Source organism: Silurus meridionalis, chromosome 5 (genome assembly GCF_014805685.1).
Source record: "Silurus meridionalis isolate SWU-2019-XX chromosome 5, ASM1480568v1, whole genome shotgun sequence".
NCBI lineage: Eukaryota > Metazoa > Chordata > Actinopteri > Siluriformes > Siluridae > Silurus > Silurus meridionalis.
Window position 1 is genome coordinate 4,579,454 of NC_060888.1, and position 15,318 is coordinate 4,594,771.

Genomic DNA, 15,318 nt, shown 5'->3' on the forward strand with positions numbered 1-15,318 from the left:
TGTGTGTTCCTTATTTAAACGGTACGCATCTCACTTGGGTGTCCTTATCTGGGATATGTGTCCGTCACATGGGTTGTGTGTCCCACACCTGGACTGTGTCCTGTGTCCCTAAGTTGTTCGGCTCACACCTGTGGTTTAAATCCTTTATCTGGGATGTGTACTGTGTCCCTCGCATGGGCTGAGACCCTCGCATGGGCTGAGTCCCTCGCATGGGCTGAGTCCCTCACCTGGGCTGTGTCCCTCACCTGGGCTGAGTCCCTCACTTGGGCTGGTTGCCACAGTAATATCTGTACACTGTTTTGAAAGTAGGTCAGGATTTAAAATATAAAGCGTATCTTAAATATATGAAGATATAAAAGATTGTTTATTTGCTGTTAGATTGATTTCCACCCGTCATGCACAAGCATTTGGTACACTTATAAAACATTTTCATGTCGGAAAAATTGAGCTATTTCAAAACAATGATGTGACAGTCATGTGCTCTGTCTGGACCTATTAAATGGTGGATTATTATTAAATGTTTGATGTTTATCATTATTATTTGTATGAATGTGGAAGTTGCCTGAATCATTTTTTTAGATTGTGTGAGTGTGGTGTGAGCATTGTTTTATTTATATGTATGTGTGTGTATAGATATATGTATAGATATAGAAAGATGTACAGATGTTTATTATTTTTATGTTTTATTTATTTTTTGGCCACAGAGTTCCTTTTCAAAAGAATTTCTTATAGGTTTTCTTTGTAAATAAAAAGAACGACATCTATACTATATATACATATAGATTTTTCATTAATACATTTTAAATTTTATGTTTGAACTGTTCTATTCATTATTTAGTATTATATTTAATTATTTATCATTTGTATTTACAATTTTTTTAATTGAAACTATGCAAGACATGCTTATAATATTCTTTTATAGTAAAAAAAAAAAATAATACAAATTTCTACCATTTCTGAGAGGACCTTCTTTTTTTCTATCTCAAGGGCCTGGTGGTCTCTAAAATAAAATACCCCTAGTACAAGTAAAAAAAAAAAACATTCAATAGAAACTTCAAGGTACAGGGGTCTGAACCCTCATAGTTAGTTACAGTAATCAGGGTCGGTACAGTACCTGTTATCGGGAAAGCTACTGCGGGTTTTCCCGCTCACACAAATATCTTTACCCTGGTACTCTACCAGTGCACATGATGTGGAAACTGGTATAATGAAATTCTTGATTATTTTGTAGATACATTTTAGAGAAACCGAATATACACTATATGAACAAAAGTAGTGGAACACCTGTCTTTTCTAGCCATATGTGCTTCTTCTACCAAACAGTTACCACAAATTCGTTTAGGATGCCATTGGATGTGGTAGCATGAAATTTTCCTGTCAGTTTAGATGATCAGAGTCTGGATGCGAATGTTAGGCAGTGATGGTTGAAAATCCGCCTCATTGCTGTATAAAGTCCTGTGTCCCTGTGTGTCTTACCCTTTTATTAGGATAATCTGTTAATCTAATAAAGCCATATGCTTATGCATGTTATTCTTTGCTCACACACACAGAGCACAATTGCCTTCAACCCTACAAAAGATAGAAGTGAATTTTACATTACAGTACAGTACATTACAGCTGTGTGTTTCCCTCATTTTTCTTCTCACCCTGATTCAGCAGACAAACACATACATTTTCCCTGAATGAAATGTCCGCTCGACCTCTAGTTTATTCCCAAATAAGGACAAACAGGAAAACATTCAATATACTGTTATCAGAGCAACGGAATCACATCATCGCGAGCGTTGGCCTAGATTTTACAGAGCGCTGTAGCCGTGAGATGTTTTGCGACATGTCATTCACGAGGAGATATTCAGAGAGACTGACCTCTTTTCTTCTTTAACCCTGTGTTGGAAGATTATTCTGTTGCACAATTTTGTTGCACAATAGCTTACATGCAGCACAAGGAAGTGTTTAACATAAATGTATTTAATATTTGTCATTTACGTGAATACGTCATTTAATTATGTAATGCAATTTAGTAAATTCCCAGTTTATTCTTATTAATTCTCGTGTATTCCCAAATATTCCTGTTAATTCCAATGGAAAGATTCCAGTCTTGAAAATTCCCAGATTTTGCAACCCTATCTACGACATAGTATGAAAAAAAATCCTTTGTAATGTATTGTATAATGCTGAGAATGTACTGTTTAAGTAACATGGAAATCTAGCAGGTTTCAATTAGTTTCAAATGGAGATTCATTCACAAACGCTGTTCTGCAGCTAACACTTCCCAATGGGACCAGAAGGTTCCATAGCAACCATAATCGACTGTTACTAATGCTACATCCACATGGGGGTCATGTGACCAATAATGTTTTGGGTTTCATTTTCTGACATCTCGTGGATTTCGTGATTGATGTTGTTTCTTAATATTGCAGAGCCCATGAAAGTTTGGCTTGTGTTTGATGCTAACTCTGATCTCAGGGTAGTTTTTATCCATGGAAATTTAAACATCTGAGGTAAATGTTAACATTTTGGACACGTTTGGTGTATTGATGCTCCAACTGTGGGTATATTTTTGGCATAAATGACTCAACAGTTACACGCTAGCCTGCTTCAGTCATTAACGTAGGCTAGCTAGCCAAAATAAGATGGAAGGAAATGATGTGATAAGGGGATGATATATTCAATGACATTGCCATTTCTGTGGTGATGTTTATACAATTGTAAATAAATGTACTGTAAAGACTTTCGTAAACGTTACCTGAACACCCTCTTAAAATTTCTATAAAACTTAATTGAGTGTTCTGGAAAATAAAAGTCAACGCACCGATAGTTGATTGCTGAAACTATCTGCAAAAATTCATACTGATAGTTTTTCCGGGTTGACTTATACAGTACAAGAGCGGCCTCTAGAGTCAAATCACTAACACCATGTGCTGTTTATTTAATGTATTTTTGATTAATTTAGCATGTAACTGTTTTCATTTATTTTCAATGGGTTTGCCCCTTTTTTTTACTATCTATTAATAGAATTAATAAATATTTATGTTTATTTTATTTAGCACATTTTTATGATTTATTAAAGTTTCTGTAAAAGCTCAGTACTAATTTACTGGAGTGCTATGTTTTTTTTTTTTTTTTTTTTTTTTGTAATCCATTATACATTTTAAGACTATCACTTGATTAATCGGTTAATTAATATTGGTAAAATCTACTATCGGTTGAATTTTACTGAGAACATTTAAAGGGTGTTACAGCATCACCATACACCAGACCAGTTTAATAGGAGCACTTGTTTCCTGCTTATTTATGTACTTATCAGGTCAAGAGCTTGTTTACATCAAAAATCTCAGAAAAGCTCTCATAGTTGGTGGGGTAAGTTGGGCTGGTGTGAGTATTTTAGAAACTGCTGATCTTTAAGGAAAAATATCAATGTGTGGCACATTGGTGTGGCTGGGATTTAAACTCATGATCTTCGAATGTTTCAAATGCTTCAACCGCTAAGCAACCATCTCCCCATCTGCTTATTATTTCTGTACCACCCGTATATTATTCACTTTTTGTTTAAACAGACAGAAAATACTGTAACTCAAACAACAATGTTTGAGCAGAAAAGCATAACAGGATTCATAGCCTGTCAAAAGGCCGCATCAGGTTCTGGTTCTGTCAGCCAAGAGCAGGAATCTAATGGTAAAAACAAATGGAAATTCAGTGTATTTTCATTAATGGCATTTGGCAGATGTCCTTGTCCAGAGCGATTACGTTGATCTCATTCATTCAAGAACTTGTTCAGAGCCCAGGAGTGGCAGATTAGTGTAGCTGGGATTTAAACTCACCAAACTTTAGCTCTAAAGTCCAACGCTTTAAACACTAAGCAACCACCTTTATATTATTCCTGTAACACATGTATATTATTTACTTCTGTTGTACTCTATGTATGACCACCCTAAACTCCAAGGATGCATCAGCAGGTCCAGACATGCATTCCCCTCTCTTAAACTTTTTACCCATTTGTTTTTATTGTAGATTCTGAATATAACCCCCCCAGAATTTACAGAATAACACGAATATCCAAAATATAAATGCCGAATAATTGGCTGGGAGTTTAAAGAGTTACCGTGAATACAGAGGTTACAGAGTTCACAATATGCCCCAGTCACTGAAAAGCAGAGTCTGAAATCCCGCCAAAACACTAATGTGAGAGTGCGGGTTGTTATTGGCTACGTCTCAAACCGAGCAAGGGAATGCCAGCTGTGCAGGGGCACTGAGGACTAGTCACAGATGGCAGCCTGTGTGGCATGTCTGTGGGCACTCCGACCCTCACCGGCCGCCTTCTACGTCTCTAGAGAACCACCAACACTGTGCTCCAGTTACACATTGTCTTTCTCTCGCTCTTTTCTCCTTCCAGCAATGTTTTTCAAGGGTGTATTTCCCCCAACTTTGATCTCTTTTACAGGTGATCTTCTAAAAATAGCAGCAGTTAAAGACAATAAACAATGACATGTTTATGTAATAAAAACCTTTCTTCCACAGAAAAATCCCATGCCATTGTTTGACCTCTTGAATAAATGTCTATGGAGTTCATAAGCCAGCGATGCAGTAGATGTGCATTACAGCAACTTCTTCATCGAATGTCAAGTTCATCAAATGATTAAACATAGCAGGCCTTCAAGACGCTTCAATAAAATAACCAAAATAATATATAAAATGAAGTACAAGGTGGTATCAAAAAAAGTTTCGAATTTTCTTTCAAACATGTCAAGACCTTCTGCGGTTTATCCTGGATATCTTCAATGGTGTCAAACGGTGACCTTTTAAGATGGATCTCGATCTTTGGGAAGAGGGCGAAGTCCACAGAAGCCGATTTGGCAAGTAGGCTAGGTGCGGAAGTGAGATTCTGTTGTTCCCAGAGATAAACTCGTGTAAGGAGGGCTCAGTGACAGGGTGCGGACGTGGTCAAAATAGTAGTCGTAGTAACGCACGTGGTGAAAATAGCAGTCGTATCAACACGTATTCAGAATAGCAGTCGTAGAATAGGACCAGATGCATGGTACAACAGTGTATGAGAATCCCACAGGAACTTGCACCATAAAAAATAAACTCATTAGCCACGGAAGTTCCTTTCTCACAGGTGCTTCTGGTACTTTCCGGTATTTCCATTCATCTGTCGTCCATGAATACAGTTTAGTTATTCATTTTTTCAAGAGATGCCAGGGGCCATATGTTAACAACAATATATTGTTTTTGTATGAAATGGTTCTGTTCTACAAATAGTTTTTTTTTTTGCACTTCACCCCGAGTTCTTTTTGCAGAACAGATCATTCTCACAGCCACTCATTCGTCCGTGTTCTCAATTTGTATTGTTCTCCACTTACCCATGATTGATAGATCATCAACGGTAAGTGGTAGCTCAGTTGTTAGGGCTGTGGAGTTACTGATTAGAAGGTCAGGGGTTTATGTCCTGGTATCACCAAGCTGCCACTCTTCTGGCCCTTGAGCAAGGCCCCTTACCCTCTGTGCTCCTGCTGTATTATGACAGACCCTGCGCTCAGACCCCAGCTTCCTGACGTCGCTGGGATATGCTTCCTCTGCCATTTATTTTCACGATTTTCTACTTTTAATATCTATATTAAAATATATTAAACACACCACTGGCTTGCAGTACCGATATGGCAAAAATCTCAGATTTTCAGAATCTAAATATGAAATAATTTGACTCAAAACATAACTACAACAACATGACTAAAGTAACAGTCTATTAGTAATTTAAGCAACCATCTGCTTAAGAAATGGTGTACTTGTACCATTGAGATGAATCTGAGCGCTGATTGCATCAGACCTCAATAACACCCTTGTGGCTGAATGAACACACAGACACACTCTGAAATCCGGTGGAACATTTTCCCAGAAGAGTGGAGGATACAGCATACAGTATGTGGAATAGGATGTTTAGCAAGCACAATACCAATCTTATATAATCAGGTGTTCACAATCTTTCATCTATATAGTGTAGCAAATGTAGTCTTTCACAAACGTAGCGCTTTTCTCTCGTTTGTCTAATGATTTTTTTTTTTCTCCTGCTCACACCTTTGCCTCATACGTGGAAAGAAAACTGCGGGTACTTTGTTTAGTCTGACAGTGATTTTCAGAGGAGCTAGTTAATCTGTCCTACACACACACACACACACACACACACACTCTTTTTTTTTTTTTCGCTGTCTTTCATACTGTGTGGATTGGATTTCACTCAGGAATGAAACAAAGGCCTGAACCGCGTATGCAAACAGATACACACGGACAGAAAGACAGCCAGCGCTCTGATGTACAGCCTCCCGTTATACAATCTGAATATTATTATTAAGTTTGAGATCGAGACACACCTCCTTCACTTTAACCCAGCATCTCTCATGCTGGCATTTTTTTCGCTCTCAAATCCATCTAATGGATTTGATCCAAAAGTGGTGTATCAGCTGTAGGGTAAGGGGAACTTTAGATAACGGAGCAGCTAGATGAGAGTGAGCTATGAGTAATTCAGTAATGCCACAGGTTGAGAGAGGACTTGGAAAAGGGCGGACGATTCTGCGGTAATCGGCTACGAGAAGCATTCGAGTGCTGTGTAGTTGAAGATGTGTAGTGTGTCGGGTTTCACAGTTCTTTCATTATAAGTCAAATAAATGTGAATGTGAGAATGCACTCTGGGTGGGGCACCTGCTCGCTCCAGGACACTCCAAACACTCGTTTTCATACCTAGGTACAATCTAGTGTAGCGAGTCTGCTGACTACTGAAATGTCTTTGGAAGGTCAGTGGAAAACAGAGATTCCAGTGGAAACCAAGAACACTGGGAGAACGGGGTTTCCCTTGGCCAGCACACATCATTTTCATATCGCCTGAGCAATCCTTAATTTCTTTAAATAATTTATCGTTTTTGTGGTACGGTAAGTGAACATTGCCTCGCACATGTGGATCTGGGGTTATAACTAGTATGGCTATGTGTGTGTGAGAGAGAGAAAGAGATTCAGAATTGTATAAGAATCTGAGCTGATGAATGGAGAGTTTGTGCAGCGTTTCTCTCCCACTCTGTGCTCTGTGTCAGTCTGTGCTGTAGGCATGCGCTGCGTGAGCAAATCGACACTGACGTGCTCAGCTGGAATGAGAAATGAAGCCCAGGCGAGCTTCTTTTCCAACCAAACATAAATATCAGTGTGTGGGGGTGTGTATACATTTTTTTTTTTTTTTATGTCGATTTGATATGTTGTAAACCATTTATATGGCAGGCACAGTGGCCACACCCCCTTGACTTAAACGGTTAAGGACCACTTCTTTTTCACTGAAATTGTCACATGGGCCACACCCCTTCACTGAAATTGTCACAGAGGGTACACATTCACTGAAACTGGCAGGTACAGAGGCCACAACTCCTTCACTGAAATGGTCATAGGCACACTTTCTTCACAGAAATTTTCATAAGCCTTGTCCCTTCACTGAAATTGTCATAAGCCACACCTCTTTCACTGAAATTGTTATAGGCCAAACCTTCTTCACTGAAATTGTCATAGGCCACACCTCCTTCACTGAAATTATCATAGGCCTCACCCCTTTACAGACATTGTCACAGAGGGCACACCTTCACTCCTTCAATGAAATTGTTAGAGGACACACCTCTTTGTTAAAATTGCCAGAGGCCACACCCCCTTCACTGAAACTGACATGTACAGAGGCCACACCCCTTGCCCGAGAAAAGCTTAGTAAATCAGAAGTAAATCAGCTCTACTTATCACAGACCACTTGGGATTCTGCTCATCTCTAAATATACAGGCAGATTGCAATTATTTTTAACGTGGGATTATGACTCCATCATTCCCAGCTGGTCTGTTTACAGCATCCAAAAGCCTTGTTAAGAGGCACATGGATATATCTCACGTCAGAGCAGTGTCCCTCTGGAAATCATGTCTCTCCATGGCACACTTTTCCGTACATTGGTGTTTGATAGCTCACAGAATATCTTTAGCGGATCGTGTTTTTTAACAAAGAGATTTATTACTGATAAACTAACAAGAAAAAGGAAAAACTCCTGGAGAAATTATGTATATGAACATACTACAAGCCACGTTACAGCTATCATTTGTCATTTATGTGATTTGTTTATCCGTAATAAAAAAAAAAAAACACAATGTTATCAGCTATCAGGCGATTCTTTATGTAATTGTACACCTACCAGGTGTTTTTCTGTTCATGGAGTAATCTATAAGGCTCTTTTTACTGTATCAGGGCACAAAGAACCACCAAGTCACCCATATTTGTTACTAATCGGAAGGAGTCTGGATTTTTTTCCCTCTAAGCAACAATAAATCAAGTCAAATTTCTGGAAAAATTGACAAATTTGTACCGTAATCTTCGTCAGTGATGAGGAATCATGTGGATTGTTTTCTGACGATCATCATGCACAAGTTGCCGAAAGGTTTCAACATTTTTGGGGGTTATTTCTATGGCGCTTTTCACAACAGACATTGTCTCAAAGCAGCTTTACATAAATTAACAGTTAAGGTGAACGGGTGCATTAACTCCCTTATGAGCAGCCGTGGAGTCTGTGGCACGGAAAAACTCCCTTAGATGTGATGAGGAAGAAACCTTGAGAGGAACCAGACTCAAAAGGGGAACCCATCCTCATTTGGGTGACATCAAGTGTGATCATAATCTTTAAACAATACAGAACACTGGAGAGTGAGAACTAACATGAGCACTGGAGTGTAAGATTATGAGTAATGATCTTTCTACAGTCTTTTACAATCATTGTGGTTATAAAACTAGGAGCTACTGAGCAACTCAAAATAAACAGTACTGTAAGCACTGTAAAGTTCATTATTTTGATATCATGTATATAGTGAATACTACATCATGTATTTTTCAGGATTGCACTGAATTGTAAGTACAGCGTGTAAATGCTGAGTCTATTGTATTGTGCCGTGCCTGATGGTGATGATGATGATGATGAAGTTCTTGTCCAGGAATGTCCCTAACTCTTTCTCTCAGCTGTGAAGGCGACCAGGTGGCAAGGAGCCGGCGTCCAGCTGGGATTTGGTTTCCCTCTTTATAAACCCTGAGGGGAATCTAACTGACAAAAAGGAAAAGACTGTCAGGAAGTGAGAGAAGCAAAAACAGGAAGAGTGAGAGACAGGCAGACAAATATGAAAAGAGAACGAGTTACAAACAAGGAGCAACAGAGGGGCAGGCTGCAATATGTAGAGATGGGGAGAGACAGACAAACATGGGTAAAAAAAAAAGAGAGAGAGAGCGGGGTGATGGAAAGAAAGAGATGGAAAATTTAGAGAGAGGTGGTGGACAGCATGAGGCAGGAAGGGATGAGTGTCAGATGGAATAAGAGGAAGGGTGTCAGGGAGCACGAGAGAGAGAAAATGACCAAGAGTGGTAGAAAGAAAGAGAAAGGGAACAACAGTCAGTGATAGAACGATGGAAATAAAGAGTGGGAGAGAGTGGAAGTGCAGGAGATAAGAGAAAGGGAGAGAGATGGACATTAAGAAAGAGAGACTGATAGAGAGAGTAGGAGAGTAAAAGAAACAGACAGATAAGCATGATGGAGAGATAGAGAAAGGGCTATTAGAGAGAAGCAGGAAGAGAAAGAAGGAATGTTATTTTTTTATATTTTTTGTGCCGTTTTCAGGTTTATATGGTTTTAAGCACACCCCCACAAAAACACACACTCTCACACACATACACTAGGGGTGTAACGGTACACAAAAAAACTCAGGTTTCAAGTCGCGGTTCTGTTCAGTTTTGGTACCGAAGAAATGCAAAACAAAATTGCTTGTCGTTTTTTTGATTAACGCAGTTTGTTATTATCAACATTTGTAAAAATCTAAAGTTTACATTTTTTTAACTATGTAAACTAAAATGCCTACTTGATAAAATTTAATACAATACACTTTTTTATTTTTTATTTTTATTAAATTGAGTACTTTTATTAAATTGTCACAAATTAAATTGATTAAATAAAATTTAATAAATGAAAAAATTGTATGAAATATTTTATATTTGTTAGACCCCATTTGGGTAATACAGATAAATTTGTGTGTGTGTGAGTATGTGTGTGTGTGTGGAAAAAAGCCTCATATCTAAAAACTAAACATGGTTTGTGCTGCCTGCTTCATTAACCCTGAATATGGCCCTAAAAATAAATCAGATGCTCAATTTGAATTCAGGATGAATGTAGGGCAACGTTCATCGTGCTCTGTCAGGCTCTGAATTATACACAACGTTGATGTTGTGTTTTTATTTTACTGAACCTAAAGACCTTACAAAGAACAATGTATAGTGACGTTTAAACATGTAGTATGTACTACTAGCTAATAATTGTCCAGGATGAATTAAATATTTAAGAAAATGTATTGTAATTGACACAAATTAATGTAATATGTGTGAACAGAGCACAGAAGTGAAGTAACTGAAGTAACATGCTACAAATGCTAGGACGAGAAATACCTCGTGACTAGCTTGTAGGTAAGCTAAGTGAACCTGGGTAGTATAAGTTAATTGGATTGGATTTCTAGTGTCAAATATACACATTTACATATAAACTATATAAGCTGATTAATGTACTAAATAAAATTAAAGTGTTTACTACAGTTCCATTTTTTTATGACAGGATAACATTAGCTACCTAGTTCACAAATAAGCTTTTTCTTGGAAATGTTTCTCTTCACAATAAAGAGAAACGTTTTCGCAAGTGTGTATTTCTGACAGAAAGTTATTGAGAAGGTCCAATGTAAGAGAACCTCTAACAATTTGTCATTATGGTGTTTGTAAGAGTCGAATGTTAATGACCCTGCCAGTTGCCTACATAAAAGTCGGACGTTTAAGACTGTGCGCCATAAAAGTCTGGTTGTTTAGCAACACCAAGTGTAAAACGTGTGTTAGCTCGCTTTATTACATACCTGTAACAGCCTTTTGGTACTCTGGCTGAGCCTTCAAGAGCTTTCACGTATCTGTGGGAAACTATATGGAGAAAAGTTCGTTGACGCCTGACAATCCCAGTCCACATATACTTACTACTAATCTTCATTCTTCTGGGAAGATGTTCCACTAGATTTTAGAGTGTGCTTGTGGAGATTTGTGTTCATTCAGACATAAAGGCATTAGTACAGTTAAATACTGTACTGATGTAGGTGAGGTGAGAAGGTCTGGGGCGCAGTCAGCTTTCCAATTCATCCTAAAGGTGTTCGGTAGGGTTGAGGTCAGAGCTCTATAGCAGGCTACCCAAGATCTTTCACTTTAATCTCTGTAAACGATATCTTTATGGAGCTGGCTTTGCGCAAAGGGCCTTTTAAATGCTAGAACAGGTTTGAGTTTGCTTGTTTAAGTGAATTGGATGCTTCCATGTCCAAAGACTTTAAATCCAATTGTATGCCTCCAACTTTGTGGTAACAATTTTGGGGAAAAAGCACATAAGACTGGAAAAGTTAGGTATCTCAATACTTTTGTTTATATAGTGTATCTTACAAAAGATCAAACGAACTAGCTTTACTTGTTATCTAGTTTCAAAATTTTTTTATTAGAGTAAGACATTGTGTAAAAATAGAGATATTTTCAGTTAAATTGCAACATTACAATATTGGCAATCAATAATATATGGATTGAACGTGACCTAATTCGCCTCATGAGTTTAAGCTTTCATTAGCAACCATTTTGTTTCTTTGCTTAATATGATATAGCATTTTTGTGATGTAAAAATGTTCAACTTTGCAAAATATGAAGAATAGTATTTGTATAGTATAGTTTTATGTAACAGATAGATTCAAGGTATTAATTTGATTCGTTAAGAGATGTTCCAAGAATTGTTTAATTAGCATATTTGCGAAACCGACACGCTTCATTGTATGTATTTCATCTTACATAAGATTTCACTTCCTAGTTTGAAATGGTAATATTTGCCAGTTTTTTCCTGTAAGACTTTATAACACGGATGTACAGCTTGGTGTGTGATAGCTAGCCATCCAGTGAAAAGGCTATAAAGTGAACATAGGTTCTTAACGATCTACAAAAATCAGAGGTTAATGAAACATTTGGCCTTGTTGTGTCACAGATGTAACTTGATATTTATTTCTTGTTTGTAGAAGTTTGTTTATATAAAAGCAAAAAAAAAGTTTGTTAGAGGCCGTTGTAGCTACTCTGTCAGGTAAATATCGTGTTGGTGTCAGATCCAGGGAAAGAAAACTTAGTAAAAGAAGTTGAAAACTTTTATTTAAATGTGTATCTTGATGGCAGTATTTGGTTTTATTCTCGTTGTGTGGATTCTTCACACACTATGACCAGAGAACAAAAATATTGGCCAAAACACCACTAGCAAAACAATGCAGTGACTACTACCGAGGAAAAACAAGGACCAAGTGATACTAATTAGCTCAGTGAACTAAAAGGAAGCATTGACCGTACAAGGAAATTGTTGAGCCAGAAGGACGGTATAATTCGTAAACAGACGAATCGGGCAGATGGAACATTTTGCTGCGGCTTTATTTTAATAACCGGATGAATCATTTTGATATAATCGCACGCACACTGCATAATCCTTCTTTCTTTTGAAAGTGTCAAACAGTCACAGAAGAACGAGCGAATATACGAAAACCTGTGAAATGTTCTGTATTGCATTGTCGCAGGTTGTATTTTTCCGCAGTGTCTGTTTATGCATTAGAGTGTTCTGTTGTGCTTCCCGTCCACCCACCCGCCCACATCCCTGCGCCAATATTTATTAAAAAGAATACAGAAAACAGAAATGTATGCAGAAGATGCTCTCAGGAAGACCTGTAGAGGTGGCGGGTGAAGCAGAATTGATGGATTGAACCACATAATCGGACAAATTCCGCGTTTAATCACTGAGGGGAAAGTGGTGTGTGTTTAAATAATTACCATCCTCCAGGGAATGATGATGTTTTTGGAAAAAATCTAGGAAAAAAAGACGCCTGTGAACTTCAGATTAGTAGTTTAGTCACATTCCTTCTCGACATTTACATTCCGAACATGGCGGCGCCTCCTTTCAAAATGCTATGCTGCAGAAGCCATTGCTTATTCATGGAGAAGATACAGAGGCAGAATCCTGTCCCAGCACAGAGCTGGTGGTGATGCATCGTATGAAACTAAAGCAAGATCATCAACAAGAAGAGAGAGAAACGTTAATTCTACAACCCTCATGTCCTCTTCTGTGTTTTGCTTCAGGGAGCACTTCAACACACGGATATCCATGCAAAGAAGCTTTTGAGGAAGTGTGCACTCTTTTTGCAATATGGCCGATACTTGGTCAGCAGTATATTTGAACCAAAGATTTGATCTCTGATCGATTATAATTTGCTTTGAGTGCTTTCTTACATTTTTACCCTCATTAATCCAAATCAGGGCCACATTAATGCATTTGGTTGCAAGGAACATGTACACCAGGAACCCTGCTATGTACCAAAGTCTTGGCTGAATAAATGATTAAATAATACAACTACTGTTAAACATTTTGTGCGTTACATCAATAGTTTATTCATAGCTTCGTACTTACTCAGTATGTGCCTCACATATACATAGAAACACTGCCAAATATACACCCCTACCATAATACACAGCATGTTTGTTCTTCTCAGATCCGCCTTCTTGCTGCAAGAGAACCACAGTTCAATTTTAGCAAATCGAGACCACAGTGGCTCAGAAGTTCCTAGAACTGGTCCAAACAACTAATGTTCACACCTGGATGAAAGAAACACGAGAGAAAAACACGCTAAACATTGCATACTGTATGTGAAAGTCACCAAGTAAAGATAATTGAACTCATACACATGAGCAACTCTATAATAAACATTAGTAAAAAATATAACTTCAATTTCACATCTGCTTTTTTTTTTTTTTTTTAAGACTAATAGTGGGTTAAAATCATTCAAGCACTTAATTCCCTTTTTATTAGCAGTTTCTCACATAAAGGAGAAGAAGATTGCTCCTCTTATTTCCCCTCTCCTCCTTTCTTTGTCCATCTCTCTGTTTGTGAGAGAAAAGTGAGAGCGTGCTCCTCACCTTGGTAACTGGTTCCATGGTTACAGGAGATCCCGGTTTGCTTTGTGTGCGCTTGAGCAAGTTGCTATTGTTCATGTTCCGATGTATTTTGCTTCTGTCTCGCCACCAGAGCAAAGTCTCAAGTCCCTGAGCTAATGAGTCACGGACGCTCATTTGCACGCACAACTGGAAGCTCATATGGGAACGTGAGAACATTCTGGGTGAAGCTGCATGGCATTAGACCAAAGAGAATAGTTACAGTAAGTGCTTATATTTTAAGCACATTCTTGAAGTAATTTTTTAATGGAATAATGAGTATTATTGTATCAGAAAATCAAACAGCCAATTAGGTTTTGATATGCAAATGCAGTTTAGGTAACACCAGATTACAAAGAACTTGGGGTTGGGCTCATGATAGCTGTAGATTTTGGGTGGGAATAGGCAATAATTAAATTGGGTGCAGTTGGAATAGAAATTCCACTTTTCAGTTAAAGATTTATAGAGAATATATGCAATGTGCAATTTTAAAACACTTACCCACACAAATGATACATTAATAAGTACACAAAATTTCAGATTACTGTGTATGCTCGGATTAGATTCTACCTGAATTAGAAGTCTCCTAATTTTAAATATGGGTCTAAAATCTGGCAGCGTTTTTTTTTTTTTTTTTTCTGCTCCAGAACTATGTATATCCCTGTAGCTTGGCTGGCAAATGGGAATTTATACATGTATACAAGGCAAATGCCAAACTAGGCTGTCGAAACAGATACTGATACACACAGCTGTGGAAGAGTAATCCTGTTATTTTGTTCACGTCTCTCGTTTGTGGCTTTCTTTTAAACCATGAAGCGGAGACTTACTGAAGCTTCTGGTCTGCTGCTTTATCTACTTCTGGCTCATCCTGCTGACAAAAAGAAATCGACAATATTTTTTGTTTGCCTTTCTTACTTTCTGCTTTTCATGCTGGGAAGTATGACTAAGTTCTGACTTTCTTTTGTACATCTAAACACTCCTACGCCTAGATTAATGTGCATATCTTGGAGAAACACATTTTTTTCCAGTTCAGTACCTTCAGTGTAGTTTTATTAGTCCCAGTCATGAGTCATGATGGTGTATATGAACATAATTTTATGGTTGCAAATTTAAGACTTTTAAGTTTAAGACTCACCAACCAGAAAGGCTTCTGAATGGTTGGAGATGGAGCTTTTGTGTCATGAATTCTAATTCTCGATAGGAAACTTGCAGTTTCAGCCACATCTAGTTCTCCAAGTGCTTTTGCATGTAAAGAGTCT

At 37.9% G+C, this 15,318-nt stretch overlaps 1 protein-coding gene across 12 annotated transcripts in view; it reads left to right on the plus strand.

The window, feature by feature from the left end:
* prom1a (prominin 1a) overlaps positions 1-15,318 on the plus strand; it is a 61,748-nt gene that overhangs the window by 2,124 nt on the left and 44,306 nt on the right. The window lies entirely within an intron of this gene.